The sequence below is a fragment of the Cibotium barometz genome, chromosome 3 (assembly GCF_041138505.1).
Source record: "Cibotium barometz isolate CiBa-2024 chromosome 3, ASM4113850v1, whole genome shotgun sequence".
Taxonomy (NCBI): domain Eukaryota; kingdom Viridiplantae; phylum Streptophyta; class Polypodiopsida; order Cyatheales; family Cibotiaceae; genus Cibotium; species Cibotium barometz.
The window spans coordinates 19,829,098-19,842,212 of record NC_141048.1 but is presented as its reverse complement, the minus strand read 5'-3'; the positions used below and the strand labels follow the sequence as shown (position 1 = coordinate 19,842,212).

The following is a 13,115-nucleotide window of genomic DNA, read 5'->3' as shown; positions in this document are numbered from 1 at the left end:
GCAAGAGTATAGTAGAGAAATATCATAGGCACCTAGAAAGAGCATCAGAACACAAAAGTACAACATCCTACATAGACTAGTTTTCTTGCATTCAAAGTTTCTTTTGTACCAAAAGTACCAGTAAGCAATAGATTGAGGAGTTTGGCCGGATAAGCCCTTTTTGAAGAAGATCATTGACTTATGTCATGATCCCTTCTTGCTAACTTGCACTTACACGGTATGACCCTTGAAACAATGATCCTTGCCTTTGAGGTGGTAACTTCTCATATGAGACATCAGCAAAACAATCTTTACATGCATTTAAGAAATCCAATTTATCTTCACTTAATGCATTCATTTGCAGATTATCTTGTTCAACACTCTCATGTAAATACCAAGTATGAACAAACCGACTTCTTTATCGTTCTATTAGTTTGTACATGACCTACAGGAATCCCTCTATGACATGTTCACTGCCTCTGTGCATCGAGGCGATCTTTTTACTTACATATTCCTTACAAGGAGTGATGCATACATACCAGGGCATTGCCAACAATACATTACATCCCTGCAATGGAGCAATTAAGAACCTCTCATGATCCAAGTAACCTTCTATATGTACATGATGCATTCTAGTCACATGAGTTACATTTGCATCTTTACCCTCAATCACCAAACATTAAAAGGGGTTGGTTGGTCTTTCAATTGACCCCAAGCCTTACATACTTTGTGTAATTCCATGGGCTAACCTACACTATACATCCAATGCTAGATTCACACAAGGTTTTTCCTCTCGAGTCTTTTGCTTTTCTGGGCATTTGCCAAACATATGTTCCTTGCTTCCACATTTATTAAAGCATATGCTCTCATGCATATAATTTATCCCTTTTTCCCAAAACATCCCAATAGTGGCTTCTTATTGTCTTTTTTTTTTTAGAAAGAGACTTCTATTAAGTACGAAAAGACATACAACAATCACAGCTATAAGCCGGAAAAGAATAGAATTGCCCCAATATGTAAGGTGATTTCAACCACTGAGGAGCATCATGATGCCATGAAAGACCTGTGGGACTAGAGGAAAAGAAAATGCCATGGTCCCACTCCCGCATAAATATAACGCGCTTTGCCTACGCAAAATGAGAGGACCCCTGAATACGAGCCCAAGTAGCCATAAGAGTATGGATGATATCACCCCATATAGTACTAATGCACTAAGACCCAAAAATCTGGACATCCTCAATAGCCTCCATGCATCTAGCTCTCCAGATCTACCATGCTATAATACTCGCAACAATCTCCCAACTGGTGTCAATCCTCTGTCTGGGGGGGCATATAATCAGAGTGAGGGACATCCTACAATAAACCATGCTGGGAAATACCTCTACGAATGAAAATAGCAGAATTTGTGCCACTGCCCTCATAAAAGAGCTACGGACCGGACTGGGAGAGCCAAGCAACTACCCCCCAAGTCACGTGCATGGCTCAACCACTCAATTTGCCCATAAGTTGGACTACAGAACCCCAAATCTGTTGTTCAGTGGTGCATCCCCATAAACAATGTTGTACAGTCTCAGAATCTGCCGCACACTTAGGACAGGAAGGTGCTACACCGAAAATCGATCTCCACTGATTGGTGGGGAGACCACCATGTAAGAATAACCAAAAGAAATGAGAGATCTGGCTCCTTCTGTATGAGCGCCAAAGTCTATGCCAATATCTGCGTTGTATCACTGGAGAAATATCATAGCTCTCCCAATGAGGCCTGAGAGTAGGGATCCTATGCATCTGTCGAGTGACGAGAAGCCTGGCATTCCGGACGGTGAAACTGAAAAAAAGAAGGCTTTTCAAAGCATCGAAGCCTGCACTCCCAGGACACTTACCTTGTGGAGCTTCAAGGCGTCCAGCTCCCTTGTGAGTGTGGCCACAGGGTCTGCGGGTGAGGACATGACTCCAGAGGCTGAAGAATTGTTGTCACATTCAAACATCAAGCGGGCATTCTCCAGTTGAGAGGCCAGCTCTTGGAAGTCCAGTAAGGTGGTAGGTGCACGCCTGCTTTCATTGATCTTTTGTTGGGTGGATCGGGGAGGGCTTGGAGTGCCCATTGCTTGACCATAAAGTCACTTGGGTAGGTTGGCACAAACGAGATACCAAGACCCTTTTGTCCGCGTCATCAGCTCAGACACACTCTCCCCGGGCAAGAGTTGAAGTCTTCCCAAGTCTTGGAGAATGCAGTCTTCATAGTTGCCTGGCCTCAAGGTGCGAAGGAAGGTATCCCTCAAGGTGGGCCAATCCACAAAATGGTCACTCGCGAACTAACTAAACCACTTGTCAGCGGAGCTTTCTAGAGTGGATGGGAATAAAGCCAAGTAGGCATCATCCCGCTCTAGACCACAGCTTTTGCACATGAAGATGAAGCGCCGCACGTGATCATCCCCATCTTCCGAGCTGGAACCCTTGAATATGGGAAACTTGATGTTAATCCAACCCAACACCACTGCAAGGGTTCTCGAACCGGAAGGTTGTTCCCGGGATGACCTTGATTCATGGCAGCCATGGGTAGAGGGAGAGGAGCAGGAGCACTTTTTGGAGGCACAAAGTGGACTTGCCGCTTGCGGCTGTAGCACTTGACAGAGAGTGGACTCTTGATGGGATTGATGGAAGGAATACTCCATGAATGTGTATTGGACATGTAGAGATGATGAACTATGACAGACTCAAAATTTTGGGAATTCCTAACTCACATGAGTCCCCAGCAGGATCGCCAAATTTTTAGTGTACCTATAGTAGCGAACTGGGATGCCCGTTGTGCAAGCACACTAAATCACTAGGGTCCTCTCTAGGGTAGTATACCCTCAGGAGTTGGCACAAGCTAGGGAGATGGCGACCTCTCTGTCCCACTCCACTACGCACTCACACAGGCTCAAGAATGGAACACTACACAAGAGCTACCTAAGTGACATACACGCAACACAAGATAGAAGTAGGCAATAGTTGGGACATCACAAGACCATGTATTGCATTGGGGATCCTCTCTCGGTACAACACAGTCTCTATATACAATGGGCATGGCCCCTTGGACTATCATGAGCCAAGTGCTAAAAGTGGTCACTGACAGATGTCGTTCGAGTAGGTGAGAGGCGCCGACGAGTAGGTGGACACCGCTTCATCGGTCAAGTGCATAGTTGCATCCAAACTACGTTTGGATGTAATCCAAACGTTGCGAACGTTCACTAATGTTTGGAAACGTAGTGAACATGCACTTTTGATTTTATAGGTTAAAAAACGGACGCAAGTCAACGTTTTCGCTTTTCCTTACGTGTGTGGCAACCTCTGTGCGGCACCTCAAGTCTTCTCCTGCGAGCGTCTCTATGCGGCGTTCAAGTCTCTCTCTCTCTCTCTCTCTCTCTCTCTCTCTCTCTCTCTCTCTCTCTCTCTCTCTCTCTCTCTCAAGTCTCACATTTCAGTTCAGCACCGCTCCATTGGGACAGGTCTCCACACACACTCGTTATACCTTTACGAGGGAGACTGACACTGTATACACGGATGAGATATACAGACGCCTATGTGCCGAGGAGCCGGGACGGCCATTAGATGAGCTCACTCAGATATTGATAGAGACGCTTCATGCTGCAGCATCAGAGGCATATCCCCATAGTCAGCCTACACAGAGACGATCTGGGAACATGCCCCACAACAGTTGGTATGATGAGGAGTGCAGAGAGATGAGGATCAGATTACAGAGAGAGGTGCTCATGGGTGTTACCACTCACAGACAGTCACGGATTACCTTCCGGCACCTAGTGCGACGGAAGAAGAGGGCTTATCTTGCTCAGTTAGAGAGGGATTTGTACCAGTTGTTTATGAGTCAGGACTCAGGCGAGGCATGGAGACTATTCCATGAGCATTCACCATCACCAGCCATTACCTCCACAGAGATTTGGGGTGAGTATGCAGCATCCCTGTACACAGCACCAGGACAGCCGCCCCTGCCAGACCCATCGGAGCCATGCCCAGAGACGTGTGCTTTCTTTACTGCTGAGATGGTAAGGAAAGCTATTGACAGGATGAGGACTGGGAGAGCATATGATCATGATGGTTTGGTAGCAGAGCACTTTATTCATGCCAGAGATATGCTTGCAGAGCTTATTGCTATGATGTTTAACCGAGCCATGTGTGAGGGTTTTCCTGAGACTTGGAATATGTACACGATTGTGCCTATCTTCAATTCAGGGGATCCTATGCTTCCTGGGAATTATCGTATCATCATGATTGGTCACACATTGGCTAGATTATATGCATCTATTCTTGAGCAGGAGTTGAGTAGATGGGCAGAGAGAGAGGGCATACGTGCATCAGGGCAGGCAGGGTTCAGGAGAGGTTTCTCCACTCTTGACCATATCTTGACACTCAGAGCTATTATTGAGGAGGGCAGATTATATGGCAGGAGGATTTACTGTTGCTTTGTGGATTTCCGCAAAGCTTTTGACACAGTACCAAGAGCCAGACTGATGCGCAGACTACAGGAGATGGGAGTGCCCACAGAGCTGATTTGGGGAATCATGGCTTTATACAGGACAGTTGTGGGGCAGGTACGTACTACCCAGGGTGTATCTGAGATGGTTCACTCCACTATTGGGGTGAAACAGGGCTGCCTCCTTTCACCCACCTTATTTGGGATGTATGTGGATGAGGTTTCGGACTATGTAGAGCGGGAGGGTGACAGAGGAGCACAGCTAGCAGGGACATGGATTCCGTTGTTATTGTATGCTGATGATATTGTGCTGATCTCAGATTCTCCAGAGGGGATGCAGCGTCATTTGGATGCATTGCACATGTTTGCAGAGGACAGTGGATTGTCTGTTAACCTTGGTAAAACCAAGGTGATGGTGTTTAACACCACAGCACAGTGGGTTAGGAGGTCAATGCCCACCTTTACATATGGTCAGGAGACAGTGGAGTATACAGATGCATATACTTACCTTGGTGTGGTTTTTAGTGGCCCACTATTTTCCTTGAGGAGAGCAGCGGAGACCAGATTGACCAGAGCTTATGCAGCATTGGGGAGACTAGAGAGGATGTGTTCGCAGGTTCAGTTTCAGGAACCTCGAACAAAGCTCTGGCTCTTTGACACTTTGGTCACTTCAGCCATGCTGTATGGAGTGGAGATATGGGGACCCTCAGTGGATCACCACAGCCGAGCTGGTAGCACTGATGGATGGAGACATATGGAGAGGTCCTTGGTTTCTATGATTTCCCGGATGATTAGGGCCAAGGCCTCCGTACCACATGATATTATCCGTGCAGAGATGGTTGCCCCCCCATTGGTAGTAGAGGCACTCACTCGATCAGTCTCCTTTATACATAGCACTTGGGCTCTCCCTAGAGACAGATATGCTCGCTTAGCCCTGGAGTCTTCACGACAGTTGGCATCACAGGGAGACGGATCATGTTGGTATGCACAGATGACAGCTTGGTTCCAACTGCATGGCTTTAGTATGGACAGGCTACCTCCATTTCAGTACTCCCTGGATGCACCCTCCCTCTCTCTCACACGGGCAGAGATTACTAGACTTATCAGGCAAGACTTGACTCAGCTGGACACTAGGAGGACATGGATACAGCCGACACACGAGCTTGGTACGAAGATGGCTTTCTATAGAGATCATCTTCTCCAGCTCACAGAGGATGGGTTTGTGATTAGACCCAGCTACATGGATACTCATCTTTCTCATGGGGTACGGTGTGCTATTGGTCAGATGCGCACATCCTCACACCAGCTAGAGATTGAGACTGGCAGATTCAGAGGAGTACCAGCTGAGGCCAGGATTTGTCAGTTGTGCCAGATGGAGCCAGAGACAGAGTTACATTACATATGTCACTGTCCAGTATATTATGAGATACGAGGCCGTTTTCACTGCCTGTTCAGAGAGGGCTTTGGACCACTTTCTAGAGTCATGAGATACCAGGATCAGAGATGCCTCGGATTGTACTTGCTGGAGCTGCGTAGACATAGAGAGGGTCTCCTGAGAGGGAGGGGATCAGAGAGGGAGAGACACCTACAGAGGCAGATTACAGACTTCTTTCGACCAGAGATTGAGCAGTCAGGTCAGCAGGCATTGCAGCTAGCCCCAGAGTACAGCCGCACCAGAGGTACACTGATTGATCGGGCTATAGAGCTGGGGCGGTCCAGGCGCCCCAAGATGAGAGGCCCATCTCGACACCGGCGGAGACTACAACAGAGGATCAGGACCATACTAGCACGGCATGGGAGACGTCCAGTCAGAGTACTCACCATGGAGGACATTGAGGATATCCGCCATCGACCGATGAGAGACATCTTTGGATAGTGATGTGTATGATGCTTACCTTTGTTGCTAGAGTTTTCCTCCCACATGTTATCCATTAGGAGCTCCTGGTACCGTACTTTTCCTCATAGTTGTTTCAGTTTCAGTTTCAGTTAGTTGTTTAATTGTTTTTAGCTTTCCTTACACAGACATTGTATCAGATCCACCAATTGTTGTAACCTTTTTGGTCTCATAGGTCATTTTGGCCTTTTGAAGACGTTAATATATCATTTCATTTCATTTCTCCCTCCCGCAAAATTGAAACTAAAGGTTGTATAGTATTAGTAAGTGTTTTAATGTTCATTGATGAATCTTCAAACTTTATATTTCAAAATTTTATAAGTAAACTATAAATTTTGTATATATATATATATATCTATATCGAGGGCAGCGTTCACTGCGTTTTGAATCTTTTCAGCACGTTTTCCAAACGTACTAAACGTATCGTTCACTACGTTTGGAACCACCTTGGTCAAGTGGGTAGCCAAACTTGCAAGTGGGGTCGCCGGAGATTCCCACTTTGTGTGGCTACTGATTGGCCTTGTGGGCGCCCTTGAGATTCAGGAACTTTGGGATGCCTGATCTTGGGCCCTGGGGGTGCCCGATCTTGGGGTTTCACACAGTGAGGATGCCAACTTAAGGATGCCGACCGACTTGGGGATTCACGGGGCTTGGGTGCCCGAGCAGTGAGGGTGACTCTACAGGTGCAATAATCTTGCTAGCTTTTGTCGATCAAACTTGACCTTCTGACAAACCAAACATTCTGGAGCATGGCACTCTTCCCTTGAGGCTTCACATGCTTGTTTATGTGCTTTCCGGACAGCCTTGGAGGCCTTTTGTTTGGCCAGCAAGAGCTTCTATCAATTGGCATAAGTCAGTTGGTTTTTGGATCAGTGATTCTCCTCTTGCAGATTGGGATACAGATGTTGGTTTTACTTGGATTGAGAGAGGATGCTCTGCCATAGACCTTGGTTGTCAGGTGGGCGTTGACATCTCCCCTGCACAACAGTTTGCTCCAGTGCTCTTAAGCATTAAAAGCAAACTTCATCACTGGAGTAGGAGGAAGCTCGACTTGGCCTCTAGAGCTTTGGTGGTTAACCAAGTTTTGCTAGCCACGACTTGGTTTATCGCTTCATGCTGGATTTTTCATAAGGGCTGCATTGGCCAGCTTCATCGCCTTATTTGGAACTTTCTTTGGTCAGGGCTTGATGGAAATGCACACACCAAGGCTAGAGTTGCTTGGGAAACCATTATCAGGCCTAAGCAAGAAGGGGGATTTAATATCATTGACCCTGAGGTGCAATGTAAGGCTTTGCTGTGCAAGCTGGTTGTTAGGGGCTTTCTTCCAGGCACTGAGCCGTGGAAGGACTTTCTCATGCAGCAGATCACGAAGTGTGTCCCTATTCGCGGAGGTGACTGAACTCTCAACTCACGCATTATTTTTTCGGATGCAGTTCACCGCTCCTCTTCATCCCCCCTGGTTAGGTCCCTCCTACGGGCTTGGGACTGCCTGAGGAGTTTTTTGGTACACATCCCCCCGCGTTCAGCGGAGGTAGTTAACCCCGGTAGCCCATTCTGTGGAATGATTTGATCTTAGATGTGCATGGTAGGCCTCTTGGGGCAGCTATGCATATTCTTTGGGCTGGCTGGGAGACCCTTTGCCCCACAGTGTTGGCTTGGAAGAGATTTTAGAGCCTCACCGAGGTATAGAGATTGGATCTCACGCAGCATTTGAGAGACTCTAGGCAGAGGATTGCACAGATTGATGCAGCCATTCCCAACCACTGGATTACTGGATCTTTTTTGGACGACCGTCATCATTCTTGGTTTGGGGTTTTTTCTGGGACAGGTGTTCCTCTTCAGGTTATGGGTCTCCCCTTGCCTAGGGAGGATGATGTACCGGTCTTTTTTTCTGTACAGGATGGATGGCAGTTGGAGAGATGTGACGTACAAGACCTTATTGAGGTCCCCCAGATTCGTCTAGTCAGAGTTGTTGACAGGTTGGGGAAGCACGTCTTTGTTGACCCCCCCCCCCCCCCCCCCCCCCCCCCCCCCCCCAAGGGATGATCACAGAGAGTGTTAGCCTTTGGTTGTATGGTGGCTGCCCTATCAGACATTTGCATTGGGACCCCGGTGAGTGGGTGTGGAAGGATGCTTGTAACCCCTTGAAAAGCATGCCTTTTTTCAGTTATACGGTGCGGAATGCCAGACATCTTATCTTGGGACGACACATTCAGAGTGTCCCTACTCTTAGACCCCATTGGGAATCTTACGGCATTTCGACTGACATTCAGAGGGTTTTTTGGGGGAGATTGTGGCATTCTTATAGGAAGCCACAGATTTCCTCCTTTATCTGGGTTTCTCTTCATGGTGGTCTGGCCACCAATCAGTGGAGGTCAGTTACTGGTGCTTGCCCAGCTTGCCCTAGATGTGCAGGAGTTTCGGAGTCAGTTTACCATTGTTTATGGGAATGCAGGGAAGCACAGAGGGTTTGGTCTGCGATTGCACACCTCTTTGGTAGGATTAAGAGGGATGCTATCATTTCTTTTGGTTCTATCATTTGGTTGACACAGTCTGGACCTCAGCTGAGATTCGAGGGGACTGACAGGAGCTTGGCCATTATGGTTAGGCAAGAAGTTGCTCGGCAGTGTTGTCTTCAAGATTTGCCACTTTCACACTTTGTCCCTCCGGCACAGAGGTTAGACAGCTCTTGGGAGATTATTGCTAGCATCTCAGCCTGGAAAATCTGGAAGGCTAGATGCACCAAGGCCATTGAGGGTACTCCCGTTCTTGTCTCTCAGTGTCTTTGCAGGATTTGGAGTGATATTATTCACACCATCATGGCTACTTGGGCCAGAATCCAGGGATCTTCGAGGGCTGCGGAGAGGAAGCGCGGCCAGTTTATGAGAGAGTGGGACATTGGTATCTTTTTCACGTCCTCTCACTCGGGACCCTATTGGCAGCACAGGGCTCCTGATTGGTTGAGATCTCCACCTTTCTTGGTGTGAAATCTCCATTTTGTAAAATTTTTTCATACTTAATAGAAGTCTCCTTTCTGAAAAAAAAAAAAAGAAAACACTTCCCTTCTTTGGCATATTCCTCAAGGGATAATCTTCTTCGAAAGAGTGGAGGTTTGTTTCCACTCATATCCTTCCTCTCTTGAGGCTCGGCTCTTGATGGGTAACGGTCTTTATACTTCTTCTTTTGAGATGGACCCCGATTATCTTTCTTTGTCTTGTCCTCCATCCAAGGCATGTACAAAGCCTTGGCTTGCAAAGCTTTGTCTTGGGATTTTCTCCAAGGTTTTTGGTCCAACCATATACACGGCTTGCATAAGCTTAGATTGTAATCCATTCACCAACTTACGCATTTCCATTAGCGGTGGAATAGGAATATAAGAAGTAAACTTCAATGAAACAGCTAAAAAAATGTTGAGATAAGCAGCCACATTCTCACCAACTTTCTGCTTTACCTCATCCCACTCTTTCTGCACATCTACTTCAAATTTTGCGGGTAAAAACTTCTTGTTGATTATAGTCTTGAAGTCGGTCCATGTCTTCAGCTCATTCCCTTGTACCACCTTTAGCCACCAATTCAAGGCGGCATCCTTCAAGTGCATGCGAACCATGCAAAGCTCGGAATTTTCAGAGAAGTCCTCTCCTCCAAAAGCGGCATCAAATTGCTTGATAAAGGATAAAGCTTTTTGTATATCCCTCTTAGCCTTCCTTTCTCTTGCTTGTCTTGAAGAAGCTGCATCTGAGATAGCAGGCCTAGGGATGGCCTCCCTGTCTCCTCCACGAGAAACAGACCCGATGGCTCTAGATCCTTCTGCAATGGTAACTCCTTTGGCGCGAAGATAGGCTTTGGCAACTTCAACTCCTTCAGGTTCGGTGGCTTCATCTTTGATAAAATCTTCAAATCTTTGGGCCCTTCTTTTGTCCTGTTCCCTCTTGGCTCTCCAAGCAAGGAATTCTTCATCTCTGAGCAAACGATTGAATTGCTGAAACAACTGTGGCTGAGAAAGAGGCTGAATTGGGACTGTTCTAGGCTGTGAATATGCAAGAGGAATGACTGAATATGCTGCGCTGCGTTTACCTTCACCTAGGAGGATGGAGAAAACGATGATGAATGCTTGCTGAATTTCTGCTATAGGGCTGAGAAACGTTGATGGACTAAAGCGCTTCTTCCTTATGCTGATGATGATGCATTTTTTGTTGGTTGAATGCTTGTATACTTCAAGCGATGATGCTCGATGTGCTGAATGCTGAGATGCCTAAGATGGAGTGATGAGATGCAACACTTGCTATTTATATGAGCATATGGTGCTGGTCGGCTGGCTACAGAGCTGGCCGACTGGGCTAATAAATACTACACGACTTGAATATGAGATAAATGCTGAATAATATGCTAAATAAGATGGCCAACTTGGCATTAAATGCTGTCGAGTGGATGATAAATATGGATAAATGGTATAATGCTTATTCAAGGCTTATGCAAGGGTTCACATGCACATGAGATGAATGCTATGCAAATGCAGAATGCTTTCCTATTGCAAACCCTAAAGCTTCTACTGACTTCTACATGCATGAATGATTCTCTTCAAGTAGGTTAACGGACTTGATTGATTGACTGACCTACATAGCTCGTGATTGACATATCCCGCGGACTGGGGCTCACAATGGGACCACAGCATACGACAAAATCATATCCTAAAGGGTCCTACTGTTGTACAGTGATGCATTGATGATGAGCCATCTTGTCACCATGCACTACAGTGCAGAGTGCATGTGAAACCAAGAAAGATTCCTCAAGAGAAATCCTGCTCTGATACCACTGTAAGCCCAGCAGGGCCTGCCGTGATAGATTCCACCACGTATCTAAGAGATAAAAAGATAGAGAGAGAAGATAGAGAGAGGGAGAGAGAGAAGGGTCCAGAAAACTTTGCACAGTACAGTACACACACACACTAAGCCAAGAACAAGCCCCGCCCCCTTTCAGAAATTTATTCCACGAACTCACAGGCTCGCAAGCAAGGATCAATACATCAATGAATACAAAAGCAAACAATTATGCCGATGTAGAATATCCAAGTCGAAGTTGATGTCGAGGCATGAGATTTCTAATGCCAAGCACACCACGGGGATGACCCACAAGAATCTCTCACCGGGCTAGTACCAGATCCAATATCCAAATCCAAGTCCAAATCCAAGTCCAAGTCCAAGTCCAAATCCAAGTCCAGATCCAGATCCAGATCCAAGTCCAAGTCCAAGTCCAAATCCAAGTCCAAATCCAGATCCGAATCCAAGTCCCCAACCTTGCACACAAGGCGCACAAGAGACATGTGTAGATGATGAAGCTCAACCAATCCACGTGGCAACACGATATCCACTGGACGGCGTGGTGTGCAGATCCAGTCGACAACGGCTAATAGGCGGCAGCGGCCAATTACGTGGCAATAGTGGTTCAGTTGGCAGTGCTAGCTAGGCACAAGAGGCATAAGGTGGTGATGACTAGGCGGCGGCTGCGTTGAACAAATGGCACAAGTGGCAGCTAGGCAATAGTTCAGGTTGCACCAGACGGAGGTTGGCACCGATTGGTTCAGGTGGTGCAGCCTGGTGGAAAACAACGCACAGCAGCAGCTCAGCAACGCACAGGCGTCAGCAGCATGCAGATCAGACATCGGCAGCAAAACTGCAGCAGGCAACCGACGGCACAAGGCAAGCAGCAGAATTTTCCAGATGTCCGTACAGTTCCATACGACTGTACGGATCCGTACTGTCCTGATGACATGGCACATAGTCGATGGAAGTGCTCTAAATCAACGGGCAGCGATGATAAACTCCACGATTTGGTTGATGATCAAGAGGAGAGGTTCATGTTTCTTTTATAGTTGAGGAGGGATCCTGTTTTTTGCTAGAGAAGCTAGCCAAGCTTTTTCTTTGCCTTCTACACTTTGCTTTCCTCTTTAGCTTTGCTTTTTGTCTTTTTCACTTTAAGCAATAAAATATTACTCAAATAAGACCAGCTTTTCAAAGTTCTTGTATGCTTTGGTTTTCTAGCTTCAGGGCCTTGCTTTTTGGTCCTAGAGCTGCTTTTTGAAAAAGCGACTTTTTGCTTTTTCGTTCAGCTCAGTCTCCTCTTGCCAGAAATGCTCCCGGCTCATGGTCAACCCAGTTGACTTTTTGCTTTTCTTTGCTTTTTGACCAAGACTGACGCTTTTCCATGTGCAAAGTTCATGGTCCCTGTTCCCATGCCTCCTACCTATCCAAGGTCCGGGCAAAGGTTCCATCATGTGAAAAGAGCTAGGAGGGGCAAATAGTTACAGTCCAAGACCAAGATCTACCAAAAGGCATCTGATCCATACTCACTCCATAGTCGCTAAGCTATATTGTCCTCAACTTCAAAAGTTCAAAGCTGGAAGTGTATGGGTTGGTTCTTACTTAGCGATGATATACATGAATCACCAAGGTGAAAGCAAAAGCCACTAGTGAACACTCGCATGTTATAACATCCAGCCCAATTGGAATCACTAAAAGCATGTAGCTAAACATCACCCCCCTTCGCATAGAATAACCCAAGGGACTAAGTGCCTTGCAAGTATCTGAATACTCATTTGGCAGCCTGCCAGTGCTACTTCCAGGACTATGCATAAGCCTGCTCAACTAGGAGACCCCAAACTAAATGTCTAGCCTTGTATTACATAGATAGATGAGGCTCCAACAACCGGCTAATAAAGTGATGCATCAAATGGTTCACCTGCATCCTACCACATGTCTCTACTGGTGTAGTCAA

The 13,115-nt window shown here is 46.6% G+C and overlaps 1 protein-coding gene across 4 annotated transcripts in view; it reads right to left on the bottom strand.

Moving 5' to 3' along the window:
* LOC147639817 (dynein regulatory complex protein 11-like) overlaps window positions 1-13,115 on the bottom strand; it is a 166,293-nt gene that overhangs the window by 137,052 nt on the left and 16,126 nt on the right. The window lies entirely within an intron of this gene.